Here is a 22,376-nt window from a genome sequence, read left to right as displayed (position 1 = left end):
AATGTCTTGGTTAACTTGGGAATTGATTTTTCCATTGATAACGGTAATCTGTCCAGCAGCCACCTCCACCCTATTTTTTACAGTTGGGATGTGGTTTTGATGATTGTGTGCTGTGCCTTTTTTCTCCACACGTAGCATTGTGTGTGTTCCTTTCAAATAACTCAAATTTGGTTTCGTCTATCCACAGTATATTTAACCAGTACTGCTGTGTAACATACAGGTGCTCTTTTGCAAACTTCAATCGTGCAGCAATGCTTTTTTTGGACAGCAGTGGCTTCCTCCGTGGTGTCCTCCCATCTCCCATGAACTCCATTCTTGTTTAATGTTGTCCTTATTGTAGATTTGTCAATAAAAATGTTAGCATGTGCCAGAGATTACTGTAAGTCTTTAGCTGACACTCTGGGATTCTTCTTCACCTCATTGATGTATTAGTTTAAGCAGACTGTGTTTGTCTTTTGTTGTGACTTAGATGAAGGTCAGAACACATTTAATGACCAATTTATGCAGAAATCCAAATAATCCCAAAGGGTTCACATACTTTTTCTTGCAACTGTAGCTGAAGCATCAGGGAAAAAGCATGTGACCAGTGGGTTCCCTATTGTTGGAATGGGCTGGATAGTCATTCTCTGGCATTTGTTTCATGATTGAGTGACAAGCATGTTTGTTTGTTTAGCATCTATTTTCTTTTCTAATTTTATTTATCATTTTTTTTACCATTTTCTCCCCAATTTACACGGCCAATTAGCCAAACTAATCATTAGGACTCCTTCATCACTAGAGATGCCCCAACACCAGGAAGGTGAAGACTAGAACAAGCCTCCTCCGATACATGTGAAGTCAGTCACCTCTTTTTGACCTGCTGCTGATGCAGCATTGTCGAGTAGCATCACAACGCGTTTAGGGGAAAGCGCAGCGACACGGTTCCGATACATCAGCTCACAGACGCCTTCTACTTTTTATTTTTTGCATGACTGGATTTTAATATAAGTTTGTGAGTTACTGTACTGTTAGGAGTACATATAATATAATAACACTAAAGCTTTAAATTAAGGCTTTACTTAGTATAGGGTTCACTTTGTCCCACAAAATGACACAATATATGAAGAAATCAAACTGCAATATCAGAAAACCAGCTAAAGAATGTAAACAATAGATCTCAAAAAAGAGAAACACCAACAACTTCAACACAACTTCCTTTACAAAACTAAATCTATAAAATAGTTCCATAAACACTATAAATGGATCTAAAATACTTAATGTTTAAATAATCAAAAGAGATATTTCTCAAAAAGCTCTATTGCACAAGTAATACACAAGTTTAATATAAATTTACTATATGTTATTCCTGAAGCCATTAGAGGCATTACAGTATTAAAATCAGCTACAATTCCCTTTTTTCTCCAGTCAAAAAACACATTCAAATAATCCTTCAAGCTACAGTATTAATATATTTAAAAGGGCTGTAGTTACTGCTCTATATTACTGGGATAAAAACACTCATACATTAGACATGGCAGCAGGAGCTGTTATCGTTTCTCTTCAGGAAGGACAGCACTAGATGAGCGTGTGCTTCTCTGATGGTGCACAGCGCTCCGCAGCGCCTCTAGTGGTATGGCGGTATGAGATAAATGCATACCTGTCCTAGTTTCCCCTCTGGTTTACCGTATAAACCGTTATACTGCCCAGCACTACGATGAAGGGCCTGGAATGGGATTAATTCTGGCCTGTATATGCTAATTGAATTAAAGTAGATCATGCAAAAGTGATTTATGCCTCACTCCTGCATTCAGCTTAATATGGTACTGTTACATCAGTGAGAGCAAGCTGATTAAAACTAACCAGACTGATTTCAATTAAATTGTGCTCTCTGATTAAGTGCAGAGCTTCACTTATGCTGTTAAAATAAAGGTACTGGTAAGTTTCTTAAAGCAGTACCATGAAAAATACCTATAATATTATCCTTTTTAGTGGATAACGTTTTAGTGGATAATTCTAAAAGAATGATTCTGTAGCTGTGATATGCAGATGTGAAGAACCTTTTGATAGGCTGCTACAAACATGTGTCTATCACTTTATGTAAATAACCAGATAAGTATTGTTCAATGAAACACACCAAGAAACTGAATTTAAAGCTCCACTAGGTAGGATTGAGATTTTGTGCTTGTGGGCTCCCCCTACAGTTGAAGAGTGTAATAAATGTTTCAGGCGGATTAGTTTCTCTTTCTTGTTTTCTGGCTTTCACAGACATATTCAGTCTCTTTCCAGCTTCTGCCAGAGTGTCTGTATGCGAGTTTGTAAAGAATGAACCAGTAGTCCTTGTAGAACTGTTAGAACTAAAGGTCGGAAAGCAGGTCGCAGTTCTCGCGAGCGTTGGTTGCGGACGCCTCAGAAAACTTACAGAGTCTGGTTTGAGCTCAGAGGAGCTCCGGCACAGACACAAGAGCACCACTATTCCTCCTATTACACCTCAATGCAGCGCTGCAGTGAGTTTCAAGCTGTAATTTCACTTCTTTAAAAAGATCAAAAATCAAGGAAATCCTACCTAGTGCTGCTTTAAGTGTTTTTGTGCAACTATAGTGATGAACAGCAAATAATTCAATTTTGTTTCCAACTCTCTAAAAAAATCCTCTCTCCTTAAAAATGGTCAACAACCAATTCATATATATTTTTTAGAACATTATGTCCAAGCCAAAAACATTTGCAAATCTTTATTTTTAGTGCGTACAGCTCTCAGAGGCAGGACAGCTTATTTATGATTGATTTCTAAACAGTATCCTGTGAGCTTGGTTAGTTTAGTTTAGGCTCAATTTAGATATTAAATGAGTAAAATGAAGCAGTTCAGATCAATTGATTTTGTGGGAGTATGTCTGGAACATTTTTTCTCACAGATGTATTCAAAATGATAGCTAATGGATGTGAAAGACAATGCATGTTAGAGTAGATAGATCTTCTCTATCTCCTTGTGTAGTAGCAGAGCTGTCATTGTGGATGTAGACCCTGAGTTTAGAGGAAGCCTGGACACTTCTTGGACCTCTAGTTACATATACCAAATGACTGGCATTTGCACAAAAAATGCAATGGGGTCCATTCATTTTCAACTCTTTCAAAATTTCACCCTAGTGTCTGAACAAGCCTAAAGACATTTTTTAAGCATATATTAATTATGTACAGCTCTGAAAAAAATGAAGAGACCACTCCAGTTTCTGAATCAGTTTCTCTGATTTTGCTATTTATAGGTATATGTTTGAGTAAAATAAACATTATTGTTTTATTCTATAAACTAATAAAAATATTGTCATTTATTTGCAGCAAATGAGAAACGGCTGGAATAACAAACAAGATGCAGAGCTTTCAGACCTCAAATACTGCAAAGAAAACAAGTTCATATTCATAAAGTTTTAAGAGTTCAGAAATCAGTATTTGGTGGAATAACCCTGTTTTTTAATCACAGTTTTCATGCATCTTGGCATGTTCTCCTCCACCAGTCTTACACACTGCTTTTGCATAACTTTATGTCTCTCCTGGTGCAGAACTGTAAGCAGTTCAGTTTGGTTTGATGGCTTGTCATCATCCATCTTCCTCTTGATTATATTCCAGAGGATTTCAATTTGGTAAAAAGAAAGGAAGTTATTATTTTAAATGGTCTCTTATTTTTTATTCTTTATACTAAAATGTCATTGTATGATAAAATTTCATATTGCTATTGTTATGGTTCAGAAAAAACAATTACACTACTATATACAGTCCTTTTTTATTAGTATGTTCTATAAATTCTTCTATATAGGGCTGGGAAATGTCTTAAATATTTATATATTCAAAACATTTTCATAATCTATATTTTATATTTTATATTCTATTTACATTGTAATTAGGGGTGAGTGAGTGATATAGCCATAAAATCATAGCACAACATTTGAGGGTATTTGTGATATAACAATATTCTTGACCATACGACCAGGGGCCGATCTAGCCATTTTGGGGCCCTAGGCAAAATATAAACAAGGGGCCCTCATTCTTGAAACACATAAACCAAATAACTAGAGATGGGTCGATCGATCGGCAGTGTATCGGTATCGGCCGATTTTCAGCCAAAATACGGTATCGGCGATATTCTTCTGATTTTAGCCGATCTGATTCAGGAGTTTAGGGTTAAGCAGTTTATCAGTGCTGTGTGGATGAAACTGGTGAAACCGGTGAAACCAGAGACTGTAAAAAAAGATGGACGTCGTGTTGCCGTTCCCATTCATTCAATGAAAATGAAGCCAAAATCTTCCGCCATTTTGGCGATCCCGATACCCGAGTCCAGACCAGAGGAGGGAGAAAGATGTGGAGAGACCGCCTACTCATTTAAAAAAAACCACCCCTAAGGGCTGCTTCGTGGTCACAGGCTGCAGAGCGGGGCGGAGCGGAGCTGACGGTCTGTTATTGGTCCCGCCCATAAGCAGCCCTTTTACAATAACCACACCTTTTTTGAATAGAGCTGAATAACGTTTTATAAAACGAATTCTGTAGGGATATAAAAATTCGGCAATATAAGCAGAGGTTACACTAGCTGTTGCATTTAAATAATGGAGGTAGAATTACAGTATATTGGAAAAAAACATGATTGAAAGTTGTCTGTTTTGCAATTGAAACCTATGGGGATGGGTGGGGTTCTGAAACCGAACAGCAGGGGGCGCCCGACCTGTGGTGGCTTCACTTTTGAGAGACGATGCTCTGTCCAGCTATATACAGTCTATGGGTGAAACTGCTCACTTACAGGAAGCTGCAGTTCCTCATCCAACCACTAGTCAGAGCTGCAGCAGCACAAGCCCCGCTGTCTTTACTCAGTCAGAGCTACAGCCCAGCCACGGGCTACAGGGCTCAGCTGAGCCTGTGTAGAAAATCTGTGTAGGAAATAAAGGTTTTAACCCCAATAACCGGATAATACAGCTCTCTACACTTCATCATTCAGCCCAAGCAGCTAACAGCAGCAGTTTAGAGCAGCCGTCACAGTGTCACTGCTCGGATTACATTATAAACAGGTCAGTTAGCGCGCTGCTAACCTCAGGATGTTTATAACTACGGAGTTTAGTGGACACACCACGGCTGCAAGGTTAGACTGTTGAAGGCTGCTGAAGACTATTAAAGTCTATTAGAGGTTATTGAAAGGGTTATTGGGGGCAGAAATCAGTACAGGCTGGTTAGATAAGTGATTCACGTCCTCGTCCTTTGCTGCGGTGAAACTGCGACTAGCGCTGTCACAGTGATGTTTATTAACGTCATTAAAACAGATTTTGTCAGCTATTGTCTTATAAATATTTACACATAACTTATATCTCTCCCAAAAAGCGTTTATTTTGGTCAATAACACTCTTGTGTTTATTTACTATCAGTGTAGATTACCAGTGTTTGCTTAGGCGTGGATGTAATTAGGGGAATCTGTACCAGGTTTGCCAGGCACCTGTGTGGCATTAATGTGGCATTTGGCCCCGCCCAATATCGGTATTGCGATCGGCCGATCGTGGTGAAAGACGATCGGCGATCGGAATCGGCCCCAAAAACACTGATCGGTCCAGGAGGTGTAAAAAAGGAGGTCAGTTTTTTGCTCTCTGCCCGTTTCTTTCTTTTAGCAGAACCACTTTCATATCTCCGCTTCATTTTCACTGTGACAGCTGTCACTCTAGTCGCGTACAGTTCCCGCTGTTTTGGTTTGAAGTCACGTCGTGTGGCACGTTGCTACGTCTTCATATTATGGACTAGTTCAATGCAAGCAACGGAGGGGGGTATGTGTGTTTGGACAATTAGTATTTAGACATTAATTCAGTATTCTACTGATATTTCTGTTGTTTTTTTAATAGAAATATGTTTTTTTCTTTACTTTACATAAGTAACAAATTAACATTGTTTTTGGTGTATTTACTGTAGCTGGGGTGGTCAGATTTGGGCGAGGCTCTAGGCAAATGCCTAGGTTTGCCTAATTAAAGAACCGCCTCTGCATATGACCAACACTAAATAACATTTTCACTGGATTGTAACAGACGTCATGAACATGGCACGAATAATACACTCTATATATGCAGAACTGAAGTAAAATGAATGATACTGGACAGATATAATCTGTCTTTAGTTGATATTTCATTGAAAATGAGAACGGTGGGATTTGTCTTTTGTTACAAACAGCAAAATATGGCCCCAAAATAATTTCACAATATTTGAGGGTATTTTTGCTATAATGATATTCTAAAATCTTGCTGATTTTTTTTTAATTAATGGACAACTTTATTTTATCACCTCGCAGTACATAATTCAGTGCAGTTTACCTTTTTAAGTTTATCATAATGTATAGTTTAATAAGTACTCTGTAAGCGTATGTTATACCTGGGATATATAATAGAGCTGAACTTTTTTTTATTACTTTGGATTTTGTCCAGACGTGAGGTGATATTTGTCTGTAGCCTTGGCTACATACTGTCTGAGATCAATTCTAATCACCTCTCAGTATCTTAAACACTGATTAGTTATGCATAAAGGCACTGGTTGACTGGCCCTGATCCAAAAGTGTTACTAATTAAAAATCAATCTGAGGGCCATTAGCACACACAGGAATGTGCCAGGGTACTTTTTTTTTCGGACACCGTAATGAGTCTGGAGCAGAATCTGGTGGGGGTGTGAGGAGGTGTTGGATAACGGATAATCTGGCTCCCCACTTAAGCTTAACTTTACAACTGATACTATGTGTAAAGCTGCTGAACTTGTAGTCTGACTTAACTGATCCACTTATCCTGACCTGGCGAGCAGTCAAATGAATGTGGCTGTTCATTGCATGCGAGGGCCTCCATAGATAACTATTAAAGGCGTATTTGTTGGCCTGGATGTGCTGGAACGCAGGAGCAGGAAGGCATTAGTCTGCTTTAGCCCGAGTGCTGCTGGATCTTTAGGTGATAAATGTTTGTGAACTCTCAGCGGCACCTGGGGAATAGCAGCACGCAGGCCGACACTCTGGAACTTATTAAACTCACACAGGCATATTTCACACCAGCCCTGGAAAAATCCACCCAATTACAGAGGTGATACTGGTGCTGGAGCCCACCAGTTCAGCGAGCAGGCCTGCTCTGTGGGAGAGCTGCTAATACACTCAATACGCCTGGGTGTATTAAAGAGAGTGGCGAGTCTGTTTGAGAGTCTTTGTGAATCAGTCTGAGTGTGTATATATATATATATGTGTGTGTGTGTGTGTGTGTGTGTTTTATATGTGAGTATGAATCTTCCTCCATGCGTGTCTGTGTGAGAACTGACTGTTACGCATGCTAACCACATGGTTAAAAGTATTAAAAAAAAGGATTGCGTGTGCTCTTTGCAGCATTTAATGTGAGGTCAGACCCACAAGTCACAAAGTCTGTGTGTCATTTGTACTGTAGACTCTCCCTCTTATCGCTATGTTTTATTCCTCATGGCTGAGTAGCGGTTTAATGTAGCATTAAATGCCTCTGTCCAGCGCTGGACAGACAGCTAAAGAAGCACTTAAATTATGAGTTATGGTTTTAAGTTGAAGTGTCTCTGTGTTGGACAGTGAGTAGTAACTGTGGGTTTGCTGTAGAAGTGGGTAATATGACAATTTTATTGCATCAGAATAAATTGTGTTATTGTACTACTTTGTAATACTGCCTGTGCACAAAAACACTGACTGACTGCACATTTCATTAATTAGTCCTGTTAAATTAGATGAAATGTTTGAATATTTTCTGAATCAGTTTCTCTGATTTTGCTATTTATAGGTATATGTTTGAGTAAAATGAACATTGTTGTTTTATTCTATAAACTACAGACAACATTGATCCCAAATTCCAAATAAAATATTGTCATTTAGAGCATTTATTTGCAGAAAATGAGAAATGGCTGAAATGACAAAAGAAGATGCAGAGCTTTCAGCTTTCAGCAAGTTTTAAGAGTTCAGAAATCAATATTTGGTGGAATAACTCTGTTTTTTTAAAACCCAGTTTTCATGCATCTTGGTATGTTCTTCTCCACCACTCTTACACACTGCTTTTGGATAACTTTATGCCACTCCTGGTGCAAAAATTCAAGAAGTTCAGCTTGGTTTGATGGCTGTGCTCATCCGTCTTCCTCTTGGTTATACTTGGACTTGATATAACATAGTGGACCAACACCAGCAGATGACATGGCTCTCCAAACCATCATTGACCATCAGTTCATTAACTGCAGTTGCATTTCATTTGGAAATCAAGAGACCAGAGTCTGGAGGTCTATTGTGAAGTTTCCACAGTCAGTGATGGTTTTTCAGCCAAGGCTATAGTACCAATTGGTCTTGTATTGTATTAAAATTTTCGGAGACATTCATTTTTGGGTTTTCATTGCTTAAAATAGATCACTCTGTGTGTATTACATCTATATAATATAAGTTTCACCTTTCTATTCACAGTGATGATATATTAGCCAGACACCTCCAATCACTAACATTATCACACACTGCGCTGTCCACTGTGGGTGGTAATGCCTTCTGTGATATATTCTTGGTACATACCATACATGTCACTGTGGATTGAGGACTTCTAATTATCCACACAACTTCATAAATTTGGGAGGGATTCACTATGACACAGCCAAGCCAAGTTTTTTTTTGCTTTGTCCCCCTGTTCTTCTAAACTTATAACAGACTATATTGTTACACTCCTAACTCAGGACAGGTAATATGGTATTGTAATTAATGTAATTCATCATTGAAGTTGAATATTGTCATATTACATATTACATATTACTCGGCCCTGTTTGTGCTCTCCTTATGAAGACTTGGGTTATGTTGTGTTTATATGCATGTTCATATTCATGTTAGACAGTATGTTTTATTTTTTAGAGAGAGTGCTGTAGGGGTGAGGAAGAAAGAGAGAGAGAGAGAGAGAAAGAGAAAGAGAGAGAGAGATCAGTACGAGGCTGATGGCATATCTCAAGGAGAGCCCAATGACAGGGCTGTCGATGTATTCCCTATTTGAGTGTATTTTTAGAGCTGCCATCACGGCCCTCATGCATATTTCAATAGATCTTTTGTATATTAGGAGCGAGCGCGCGCCGCAGACAGGAGTGAGGGCTAGCACAACATGACTGTAAGAAATATGGGCTTGATTCCTCTATCTGACAGAGCCTCTCAGCGCGACCGCAGATACGTCCACTTTGACTTTCAATAGATAGTAGAAGAACTCCATTGATTGCGTTAGAAGACAAAAACAAAGAGATGACATTGACCCTGGCGGCACAAGGGAGACTGCTACTATCACGCTCCAATTTGCACAAACTGGCCTCTAGCTTTGATTAAGTAATGCACATGGTAGGCACACATATACTATGCACAGACTGTCTCTCTCTCTCTCACTCTCTGTCTTACTCGCGTCCCCTCTGTTTGGCTGCCTCCCTATGGAGCATGCTGAACGATCTGCAGGTCGAATGAACTGTTGAACCATGGTGGCATGTTGGCCAGTGAGAGAACGGGGAGATGAATTCTGATGGGAGTCACTGATGCATCAGACTGCAGATATATCACCCCTCAGCCGTACGTTATCTCATATAATGCTTCAATTTTCTCCGTCTGATTAAATCAAAGTTTATGAAGCTGTCATTGCCTTGCCCATGATGGCGCCATAATTTAACAGTAATGCTTGTGTTTGATGACATCCAGTTTCCCATCAGCTGCCTGAGCCAGGCTGTGGCTCGGATCTCAATGCAACGCTTGCCTATCTAAGATTACACAGTATATCCAAATATATCCAGTATGTTTGTGGACACCCTTTATAATGAATGCATTCAGCAACTTTAACCCTCCTGTTATGTTAATTTGTTAGGAATAGCAATGGTTCAATCAGGATAATCACTCATTATTAAAAAAAAGACATTCAAACTGTTTTTTAATGTTTCACTACTTTTGAAAAATCAACATATTAGACATAACAGCTTTATATAACATTGAAACATAACACTGCATTTTTGTTTTAGCTTTTGTTTATTGCAGGGGTTATATGTTGATTACAATAATTGACACAAGCAGAAGAAGTTTTATACTGAAAAAATCCATGTGTCAATTTGACCTGTAACATAACAGGAGGGTTAAGTTGCACCTTTGCTGACAGTGACGTGTGTAGTTTCTGGAGAAGAATTGCTAATAGAATAATAGGACGTTCTGGAGGTGATAAACATTAAACTGTGGCTAATGCCAGGCTGTGTAGTGAGTAGTGGGACTGTATTTTTCATGAAATGATGGTGTTTCATCCAGTGCTTTTGGATACGATGGGGAGTTCAGGATGAAGTGGGGTGGTGATCATTAAATAAACTGACCACACTAATGCACTTGTCAGTATTTTCTACTTGATATAAGTAGAAAATATTGTATTCAAAATTTTTTACAAGATAAAAAAAATGGAAAAACAGCAAAAATGGACACACAAGTTAAAACGTGAGCTAGTTTTAAAAACAGTGGTCGAGAATTCCTCTAGCCATTATGTGAATTTGTTAAATTCCATCACCTCCCTACCCTACCAACACATATTTTCCACTTCTGGCTCTGGCATCTATACATTTTAATAAATTCTAAAGAGAAATTTATAGCAATTTATAACATATAAAATCATTGAATATTTTATATACAGCTCTGGGAAAAATTAAGAGACCACTTCAGTTTCTGAATCAGTTTCTCTGATTTTGCTATTTATAGGTATATGTTTAAGTACAATGAACATTGGTGTTTTATTCTATAAACTACGAACATTTCTCTTAAATTTCAAGTAAAAATATTGTCATTTAGAGCATTTATTTACAGAAAATGAGAAATGGCTAAAATAACAAAAAAAGATGCACATCTTTGAGACCTCAAATAATGCAAAGAAAACAAGTTCATTCTCATAAAATTTTATTGGTCAGAAATCAAAATTTGTTGGAATAACCCTGGTTTTTAATAATTTTTTTCATGCATCTTGTTCTCCTGTTCTCCTCCACCAGTCTTACACACTGCTTTTGGATAACTTTATGCCACTCCTGGTGCACAAAAATTCAAGCAGTTCACAGTTTGGTTTGACGGCTTGTGATCATCCATCTTCCTCTTGATTATATTCCAGAGGTTTTCAATTTGGTAAATATCAAAGAAACTCATCATTTTTAGGTGTTCTCTTATTTTTTTTGTCCAGAGCTGTATGTAATGTTGCAGTTGCTATAGCTATAGGAGTATAGGAGGTGTAGGTAGGTGGGGCTAGCCAGGTCCTTTAATTTATTCCCATGGGAGTTTACCATCAGTTGATGCAGTGTCATACAAATGACAGCAGATTTTTCACTGCCATCAGCATCCAGTGTTTGGGTGATAATCTGCTGGTTTGTATCGGTAGCATGTATCTTCCACCTCAACACACACCTATTTGTCTTTAAAATCTTTCCAGTGATCTTTTGACACATGTCATGTAGTGTCTTAGCGGGCAGGTGCTGTTAGATTGAACGGACTGGAAGGTTAAAGGTGGTCTCAGTGTGCTTCTCTCTATTACTGAGAGACTGTATGAGAATAGAAAGTGCAGAATGGTAGGGCACCTTCTGAAAATCCATCGGGCTCATGGATTGGATCAGAACTTTCAAGGTGCTTAAGGGGTTGTTGGGGTGGGTTTGGGGGTGGGGGGGTCTTGTCATGGCCCTGTATTATAAGGGCATCCGATTTCCATTATTGACTATTGCAGGTGTGCGAGCGTGTGTGTGTGTGTGTGTGTGTGTGTGTATAAATTGGCTCCAGTGAGGTTTGTTGCTTGTTGAAGTCTCTCTGCTGTAAATTGCAACACTGGAACAGACTTGCTCCTTGCTGGTGCCAGTCTTTCTTTCTCTTTACTCTCTCTCTCTCTCTCTCTTTCTGGCGATCAATACCTAATTCTGCATTGCCTTGGCAACGCTGATGTCAGGTGGGGTTGAATACTGGCTGCTTCAACAAATCATTTCCTTTAAGCAAAGTGTAACGTAATCGAGTACAGTGGGGCACTCCCTTGGGGACATCTGTTATATTCTCTCTCTCTTTCTCTCTCTCTCTCTCTCTCTCTCTCTTTCTCTCTCTCTCCCTCTCTTTTTTTCTCTTCCTCTCTCCCTCTGTCTCTCTCTTTTTCCTTATGAAGAGAAGTCACTCAACCCCTTCAAAAGAGAATGGTTGGGTGTGTATATTCAGGATTGATAAAGTACATAGAGTATATTGTCGCTGTCCAATAAAAAACACTTATCTCCAAAACAGCAACTTTACAGGATAGAGAAAAAACTTGTAAACTTTAAATGGAAGTCAATCTAAAAAGAGTTTATTTCAGGTCATTTTGAAGAGTTTCTATTGGTCCATACATCAGTAAATTTTGGCACAGTGTAAGGGACAGTTTGTCTGTTCAAATTATGTAGTAAATTAAAAATTGACAAAAATAAAGATAAGTGTTTTTCATTGGACAGCGACTATGTGCTTTTAATGATGGAGATTTTGAACTAGGACCCCCACTTAAGGGTCTTGGACACAGTTGGATGCACGAGGGGGCTGGTTCCACTGAGCAATGGAATGCACAGGTACTGCACTGGTCTAGACTAGACTAGACTAGACTATGTGTATATATATATATATATATATATATATATATATATATATATATATATATAGGTATCTTGGCAAAAATAAGGCACTTTCTCTGTGGCGATAACTGACCTTTCTGTTTCTTTCATGTCCTATTCACTTCAGTATCCCAGCTCTGACTGAAATACAGTCACCGTGATGGTTAATCTTCCTGATTAGATTAAATGCCTCCAAATCAATTTTCTTTATTGTTCTAGCTTCAGAAACAGGGGCGACAGTTTAATTTAAAGCATTAGCATATTAAGGGAAGATTTTAATGACTTATTATAGTTTCAGATTTATGTATTACTGCTCCAAGGTTGTAATACCCAAATGTATAATAAAATCAAACACAAAATTTACAATTAATTTAATTGGATTACAGTGTAACTCAGGACTAAAACAAATAGAGCGCCCGCATGCTTTATGATGGTACAGTTAAATTGTTTAGTTATAAATATGTCATTTGCACAGACTGAGGTTCATGGATTATTTTTTTTTCTTTTAGACAGCTCACGAGCTACAAATTCTAGCATCTTATGGCATCTGACTTTAACTAATTTGGTGAGTCACTGTACAAAATATATTGAAATTTAATGTTCTTATCAAAAGCAAAACTTCACAACATGAAAAAAATTATGTTATTGATAATATGATTTTTATCATATGTACAAGCCATTTATTAACAATAAAATGTGATTGGGTGGTTATGTGGTCATGTGTATCATGATAAATTAAACATTTTACTGTTTGAATTATGTAGTAAAATAAAAATTGACAAAAACTTCAACTATGTTTAATGAATGATTATTTTAATGAAAAGACATAGACATTTTAACAACATTTGAACTAATAGCTAAAGTGTTGTAAACACACTGTAGGATTTTATTGTGCTTAACTTTCCTGCTACCCTTCAATTTAGTAACACCCTTTATTCTCTGTGTCAATATGATCCCAGCAATTTAAACCTCCAGAAAAATTTATTATAATTTCAGCTAATTAAAAATGTTAGCAAAGTTTACTTACCAGTTTTTATGTTTATTTGACAAATCAAATTATTAGTGGTTTTGGTATTATTATAAGTAGTTTTTTTTACTATTATATAAGTATTATAAATATTGTGTTGTTAAGTCAAGGGCTGAACTAAAGAGAAGTTTAGAGAAAGATAATAAAACTGAGGGTAATAGTGAACTCGATGTTATTACGACACAAATATGTGTAAAATATTGAGATTTCTTATGTTTTACGCCAATGAAACAGCCTAATAAAACAGACATTAAAGTTGATATATTTGAAACAGCTTATGTTTTACTTATTGTTTTTATCAAATTAGGAGAAGACAGTCAATATGAATCACTGAAAAACTAATGTCAACCCTTTTTTCATAGGCTTTAAACATTAAATGCACTGTAAGCCCGGATATGTTGAATTTAATTAAAACATGGTTGCCTTAAAAACGTTAAGTAATGGGTAATAAATATTTAAGTTAGCATAACTTAGAACATCAGGTTATTACAACTGAAGGGGAAGTTGATTTAACTTTTTTATTTTTTTATACTGTAAGACCGGATAAGTTGAGTTTATTTAAAAAAAATGAGGAAACCGGTTGCCTTAAAAACGTTAAATAAAGGGTAAAGAAAACTTACAACATCAAGTTATTACAACTAAAGGGGAAGCTGATTTTACTTTTTTATTTTTGTTATATTATAAGACCGTTGGCTCAACTTTTTTTAAGTAATGAGGAATGAAAACTTGAGTTAGCATTAATTAAAACATCAATTTTTTACAACTAAAGGGGAACTTGATTTATTTCTAAGGTAGACCAGGGTGAATCACTACACACTGATGGTGAGTGTCAGAAACTGTTGGACAAACCCAGTATGCACATAGATTGTGACAGATGCCAATGGAAAAGAAGCTGCCAATGGCAACAGATTAAAGTCAGTTATTATAAGTTGCCCACAAATGTTCAATCAAAATAGTTGAGTATTGTTTAGAAATATCCAATTTTATGTACAACCCAAACAACGTATGGGTTTACAGTGTGGGGTCAAATTGAGCCCAAAGATAATAGGAGGGATAAAGTGTATAGTTCAACTGGAGGACTGCATTGAGAACTGGTAAGGTTAGATTAGGACAGAATGCTAATTCATAACTGAACATGTTGAAAAAAAAAAACATTTCATAGCTTTAGCTTTGGAAACACACATTGGGGCTTTGTGTGTACTTTAATGCATATCATTGCCTATTTTACAGCATAACTCTCTTAAAGTTTATGGTGCTATGCTGTGCCACATGTTGTGTTACAGTTGAGCAAATACATGTAGGATTTACAGTGGTCTGCATCAGGTGCAATAAAGTTTTCCAACCTTGCTTTATGTAAATGTGTATATGCACATTTCAATGTCTGATAGTATAGCATTGCAAATTGATATTTCTTGGATAGTTTCTACAGTTTTTCCCGTGTTGTAACAAGGTAGGTCAAAGCCATGAATGATATAGATTTGTGTTGGGCTATTCATGAAAGGGATTCATTTCTGCTCATCTGAGCCGTGCAAACAACGTGGAACGCGATATTCATTCCTCTGTGGAAAAAGTAATTTTAAGTGACCTCAGAAATGTGTCATTGTAATCGATTGGCGTATGCTGATTTGCTCGCGAAGCTTTGCTGCGTTCCTCTAAATGGAAAAGTGAAGATGCAAAACAATTTGCATTCATTGGTATTCGCTGGGATCCTGCAGAGGAACAGGAGGATGACAAATGATTTGCTTGATTGTTCTATTATTATTGTACCTCCCCGTTCAGCGCTAAAGATGATCGTAGGCTTCATTAGTTTCAGGATAGAAAAATCTTTGTATCTTCATCAGCCGATTCTATTATCAGATAGCATTGTAATTTTCATTATTAAAAATGGCAAACCCAGTGCTGTAATCTGACCGATCTGATTTGCCCTATCTCGAAGGCTATAATAGTGCCATGAATCAAAGCTATTGGCCATATATCCATTCTGCACAATTGCTTATTTTTATAGGGGCAGTCTCACTGCTGTCTGATACTACCAATAGAGCCAGTGACGTTTCAAGAGGAAGAGTGATGATTTTATTATATTATATTGAGGTTTAATATATTGGTTTTGCTTGTGATATCCATATACTTTCCTTACCAATAGGCCATGTGTGTTATGTACAGAGAAAGAGAGACTAAAAGTTATGAAGAAGCCATTCGGACAACAGTGATGGTAATAAAAAACATTTGCAAGTGTTGAGTATTTGTTGGCTATTGATAAAAAAAAAACCCAAAAAACTAATTTTCCCACCTTTTACGCTACCAATATTTACAAATATTACACAGCACAATTTGAAACTAGAATGTCATTTACAATACAGATTTCTTGCTTTTACCAACTGATTGTTTATTACTATCTTATATGTGTGTCAATGGCTGAAATGCAGCATTAGTGGTGATTTACATTCTTTTAACTGAGCTCAGCTCTGGAAAAAAAGAAAGTAAAATAAAAGACCACTTAAAAATGATGAGTTTCTTTGATTTTACCTAATTAAAAACCCCTGGAATATAATCAAGAGGAAGATGGATGATCACAAGCCATCAAACCAAACTGAACTGCTTGAATTTTTATTCCAGGAGTGGCATAAAGTTATCCAAACGCAGTGTGTAAGACTGGTGGAGGAGAACATGCCAAGATGTATGAAAACTGTAATTAAAAACTTGTGTTTTCCCACCAAATATTGATTTATGAACTCTATGAAACTTTATGAATATGAACTTGTTTTTTTTGTCTTTGTATTATTTGAGGTCTTTGAGGTATTTTTGTTATTTCAGCCATTTCTCATTTTCTGCAAATAAATGCTCTAAATAACAACATTTTTATTTGGAATTTGGGAGAAATGTTGTCCGTAGTTTATAGAATAAAACAACAATGTTAATTTTACTCAAACATAAACCTATAAATAACAAAATCATAGAAACTGATTCAGAAACTGAAGTTGTCTCTTAATCTCTGTATATGAGATTTTTAGTAAAGTTAACCTATGTGTGAATTTCTAATCTAGTCTCTGTGTAGATGAGTATAGGTCTGGCAGCTGTCTGGCTCTGATGTATGGCTCAGTGTGTGTGCCGTCAGTCCAGGATTAGGTTATGTCAGAGCCATCAGTGTTTATTTAGCCAGCAGTCAGTCTGCGCCGCAGAGTGCTGTGGCATTAGTTTCATCTGCCAATCTCCCAGGCTTTATCAGAGCAGCACTTAGCCAGACAGGAGGAAGGTCAGCCGGACTGATTGTGTTAGCAAAGACAAACTCGGCCCGGCTGTTTCTGTAACCTCCAGCAAACTGTGTTAAGTCAGAGCAACACAAACACATCCAATGTGATCAAATAAACTAGTTTGTCTTCAAGTCAGCCTGGAAGAGCTGAACCTAAGATTCTTGACAGATACTGTATGTAACTGTCTGAGTGAACTTAAAAAAAAGCTTAAAAAAAAGCTTAGCTGTAATAACTATATATGGACAAAAATATTCCTTGGTGAAAAAAATATATACTTAATTTTACTTAAAACAAATTGAGAAATGTCTGAGTATGCTGTAAATCTAAAATAATTATGCACTTACTTAAAATATAGTAAAAGTACATTTAACAAGTATATTATGCTTCATCAAATATTTGAAAGTAAATTTTGATAAATAAATAAATACATTTTGATAAATAAAAAGTACAATATAGTCTATTTAAAAAAATAGACTACTATGAAGTACACTTTTAGTTAAATGTAATTAAGTATACTTCTAAAATACCTATTTCCAAATGTTCTTTTGTACATTTTTAGTGTGTCAAAAACAACTGTTACAGTAGTTCACTTATACAACGTATGAATGTAACTTTTTTTAAAAAGTAAATTTATCACCTACTTCTAATAAAAAAAAATTAAGTAAATTTGTAACACACAAATTTTTTTTTTAACCCAATGAAGTATACTAGAAGTGTTCTACTTACAAAAGACAGGAACAAGAAGCATATTTGTACTTTAATGTAAATCTTTTTCAACATCAATTCTTTGTACATTCCTTATATACCCGGTGTATATTAGTGACACAGTTGTAATACTTACAATACATACATGAAGTAGTATGTTTAAATGTTTAAACTTAAGTATATTTAAAGTAGTTCCATTTTGGTACAGTTAAGTACACTTAGCACAATTTAAGTAAGACTTTTGTACTTTTTTAGTAAACCAATCCATAGTGTACAGCTCTTGAAAAAAAATAAGAGATCACTTAAAAACTATGAGTTTTTTTTATTTTACCAAGCTGAAAATCCTCTAGAATATAATCAAGAGGAAAATGGATGATCACAAGCCATCAAACCAAACTGAACTGCTTAAATTTTTGCACCAGGAGTGGCATAAAGTTATCCAAAAGCAGTGTGTAAGACTGGTGGAGGAGACCATGCCAAGATGTGTGAAAACTGTGCTTAAAAAAAAGGGTTATTCTACCAAATATTGATTTCTGAACTCTAAAAAAAGTGTATGAATATGAACTTGTTTTCGTTGCATTATTTGAGGTCTGAAAGCTCTGCATCTTTTTTGTTATTTCAGCCATTTCTCATTTTCTGCGAAATAAATGCTCTAAATGACAATATTTTTATTTGGAATTTAAGAGAAATGTTGTCTGTAGTTTATAGAATAAAACACCAATGTTCATTTTACTCAAACATAAACCTATAAATAGCAAAATCAGAGAAACTGATTCAGAAACTGAAGTCAAAAACGTCAACCACACTTTGAGCTCCACTCTGCATTTGCCCTGCATGATGATACATTAACAATTTAAACGGGTTATGTGGCATAAGGCCCTCAAAAAACCCTGTTCAGTTCATCTCTAATTAATGCATATAGAATTAAGAGCTTTGTCTTTAACTGAAACTTTTATGATGTGTTGTTAAAGTCTGGTTTATTTCAGCTGCTGTGCCTTATGCCCTCATCGTGATGATAGTAGTAACACAGAGCTTTGTAGTAGAAAATACTACCTAAAGGCTACAGTGTTCCTGTGTCTTTGTGTAAGTGAATTAGGTTAAATGAATCGGGTCCTGTGTTTCTGTCTTTATGTTGGGAGTCACATGCTTGACTTTTGCACACGCAGCACTGCATGACTAGTGTTTCTCCACAGTGACCCTCAGAAAGGTCAGTGGTACCTCCGTCCTTGTCCAAGTCCCTCCTTAATGAGTAGCTATGCACCCGAGGGAGACGGCAGTAAAAGATCATCACTACATCATGGTTGTCTGTCGCCCACTCAGTCTGGCTTCTGTTGGCCATGACATTCAGGAATAGCTGCTGCAAGGGGATCTGAAATTCCTGAAGGCCTTTTCTTGTCTTTCCTGAAATTTGCACTAGATGTTCTGTACTGTTAAGCACTATAGCTTGTTTTCTTCAGTACTGTAACAAAACATTATCATTACTCTCTCCAGCTGTTTCCTAGTCTTACTGGATATTCTGGATAGTGTTCCTGTTTGAGAAATACAGGCCACTTTGGCTGCAGCCTAGGCTTTGGGATGCAACTATAGACTATACTGTGTACAGCTCTGGAAACAAAATAAGAGACCACTTGATGAAAAAATGATGAGTTTCTTTGATTTTACCAAAAAGAAAAAGCTCTGAAATATAATCCAGAAGAAGAGGGATGATCAAAAGCCATCAAACCAAGCGGAACTGCTTAAATTCTACCAGGAGTGGCATAAAGTTATCCAAAAGCAGTGTGTTAGACTGGTGGAGGAAAACATGCCAAGATACATAAAAAACTGGGATTAAAAACCAGAGTTATTCCACCAAATATCAGACTTCCCAGGTCTCCCGGAAATTCAGGGAGTCTACCGCATATTAATAATGGCTCCCTGATGCCCACAAGTCCACAAGATAAAATATCCTGGAATCTAGAATGAGTGGCACATAAGTGAACACAAACGTGCACACAGGCGACACAGACTTTTTTCCCTAATCGTGAGTGTGAGAGGGAGAGAAAGGCACTCCCCTAATGTGTTTATTAATGAAGCACAAGCAAAAATAAAAGAGGGTTCTGATTGGCCTGTTCTCTGCAAAGAGTCTGTGAGCCAGCCAATCAGTTTTTAGTGTTGGTGGGCAGTGTTTTTTTTCCCTACTGTACCAGATGTGTTCAGTAGGAGAAGGAGCATCATAATTCCAATCAAAAAACATTTTACCTCTGACTACTCTAAAGTATATCCATGTCTGGTAAAAGTGAAAAACAAAACAACTGTCCGCTGTACAGTTTGTAATAGTGATATTAGCATTGCCCACCGGGGACATAATGATTGCAAAAGGCATGTTGAGGTGAGTTAATGTGACTATATGTATATATGGGTCTAAGTCCAGGTCCAGGTCCAGGAATACCGTCCTGTAACACATTTTTTGCATTTTGGGATGTCTGAAATATTGAATTCTAAACTCTTAAAACTTTATGAATATGAACTTGTTTTCTTTGCATTATTTGAGATCTGAAAGCTCTGTATTTTTTTTGTTATTTCAGACATTTCTCATTTTCTGCAAATAAATGCTCTAAATGACATAAATATTTATTTAGAATTTGGGAGAAATGTTGTCTGTAGTTTATAGAATAAAACAACAATGTTCATTTTACTCAAACACATACCTATAAATAGCAAAATCAGAGAAACTGATTCAGAAACTGAAGTAGTCTCTTATTTTTTTCCAGAGCTGTATATTAGTGGATTATCCAAAAGACCGGTTTGTGGCAACAACAGTACTGTAAATGACACAGAACGAAACCTTTAATGGAAAATTACAATTACTCTTTTTTTTGCCAGTTGTATTGTGTGAGTCCTGCACAGTGTCTTTACAATTAATGTGCTTTATTGGAGTTATTTGTTAATATTTAAATTGAGTGTTAAATTGAATAATGAGATGATGGGTAAATGTAGCCAAGTTTATAGACGGCTGTGCATGCTTCTGAAATAGACACGAGGGAAGGGTGTGTCAATTAGAACTATGGGTGAATTAAAGGCCTTGTCTCACATCGAGGCAGCTTCAATTTCCGTCATCTTTTGGCTTCAAAGCTGTCATAATGGGAGTGAGTAGAGACATTCTGTCCTTTCGTATATAAAGAGTATATGGCGTAAGAAGTAAACATGTTTTCTTTACAGTAGATGAGTAGATCAAGTTAAGTAAAGAAAAATATCAGTATAAGCTGATTTGTGTTTAAAAAGGGTTTATGGAGTGAATTTTGTGCCAATTTTTTTTTTTAAGAATCAACAGGTAAAATTGTATGTTGCAAATTCAAAAGAGAAAAAATATATAGCAAATATATATATTTAAATACACTTGGTTACTTTATTATCCTTTGCAGATATTTAAAGATTATTTTAGTTTGGATTTTGCCAGTCTTTGCTTTTATTTGTGTGTTTTTGTGAATTTTCTATGGAATTTTTTTTTTTTTTTTTTTACTTTTGATTCTGGAATCTCTCGTTTGCTTCTGCTTCAGTTTTTTGCTTTTGAGTTTTGGCACAGTTTTCATGGGTGGGCGGGGCTTAGAAGAAAGCATTCTGAATCTCTATTGGTCAGCTGGTTTTGGACTGACTGCTGGTTCCCTGAAGATACTTTTTCCAATTACATTTCATACAAAATATATTCACTTGTTCACTGACTAAGTAACTTACAAAAAAAAAACATCCACAGAAAATTCACAAAAACACAAAAATAAAAGCAAAGATTAAATACTTAAATAATAAAGTAACCAAATATATTTAAAAATATATATTTGCTATTTTCTCTTTTGAATTCGCAACATACAATTTTTCCTTTTGATTTTTTAAATTTTGATTGCAGATTTAATTTTTTTTTATGTAAAAATTGTGGCACAAAATTTACTCCATAAAAGTTTACCATGCCATCAGTACTGAATGAGGCCTGGTGACGCTACAAAATGCTGTTTAATGTCTACTCCATGGCTCCAGCCCTGTGAAAGTCGCTGGAAGCTCCTGAAAGGGCCGTGTGCTTGTTGAGGGCAGAGAGTGAGGTGCTGATGTGATCTGTCATGGCTGCTGGGGAGACGCATGGCCAGTAAACACTCTCTCCCTTTATAGAGGATGTGCTGCTGTAGCATGTGCTGAATTAGCCCCTGGTGTAACACACGCCTTATAACTGAGCCCCAGCGGCACCTCTGCTGCCAATATGGCCTGCACTGCGACTTTATTATGTGTCACTTCAAATCAGGCTAAATTCCAGTGCAGTTCTCTGCTGCTCCGCTACACTCATGCAGTGGAGGTTCTAGTGCGGGTGGAGGAGTGAAGAGATGAGTCTAGAGAAGGTGTGACTTTGTCGCAACGTAAAGGAAAATAACTTTATTTTACTGGCAATTTTGGTCTGTGGATGAGCCACAAGCATGAAATATAACCACAAATGTATATATATACTTTTTTACATTTAGGGATTAAAGTATAATACCAGGACCTTTTATCAAACGTTGCTGGCATGGGATCAGATTGAAATCATGGGTTTTTTGATTTGCAATGTTTGATGAATATGTTAAACATTTGTTTTGGATGAGTTCTAGCTTTTCTTATCTTCTTGATTTTTCTGAAATCAATAATATTAATTTTGTATTAAAAGTGTCATTCCATAGTTTTTTCATTAATTTTAAAATGTCTAGTTGAGGTCTCTAGTATGATTGGATATCAGCACTGCGAGGCAATTAGATGGCAACAGTTAGAAACTTTCTAAATAAAGACATTTTTACACTAATATG

Source organism: Astyanax mexicanus, chromosome 11, assembly GCF_023375975.1.
Source record: "Astyanax mexicanus isolate ESR-SI-001 chromosome 11, AstMex3_surface, whole genome shotgun sequence".
NCBI lineage: Eukaryota > Metazoa > Chordata > Actinopteri > Characiformes > Acestrorhamphidae > Astyanax > Astyanax mexicanus.
Note: the sequence above shows the minus strand (reverse complement) of the source record.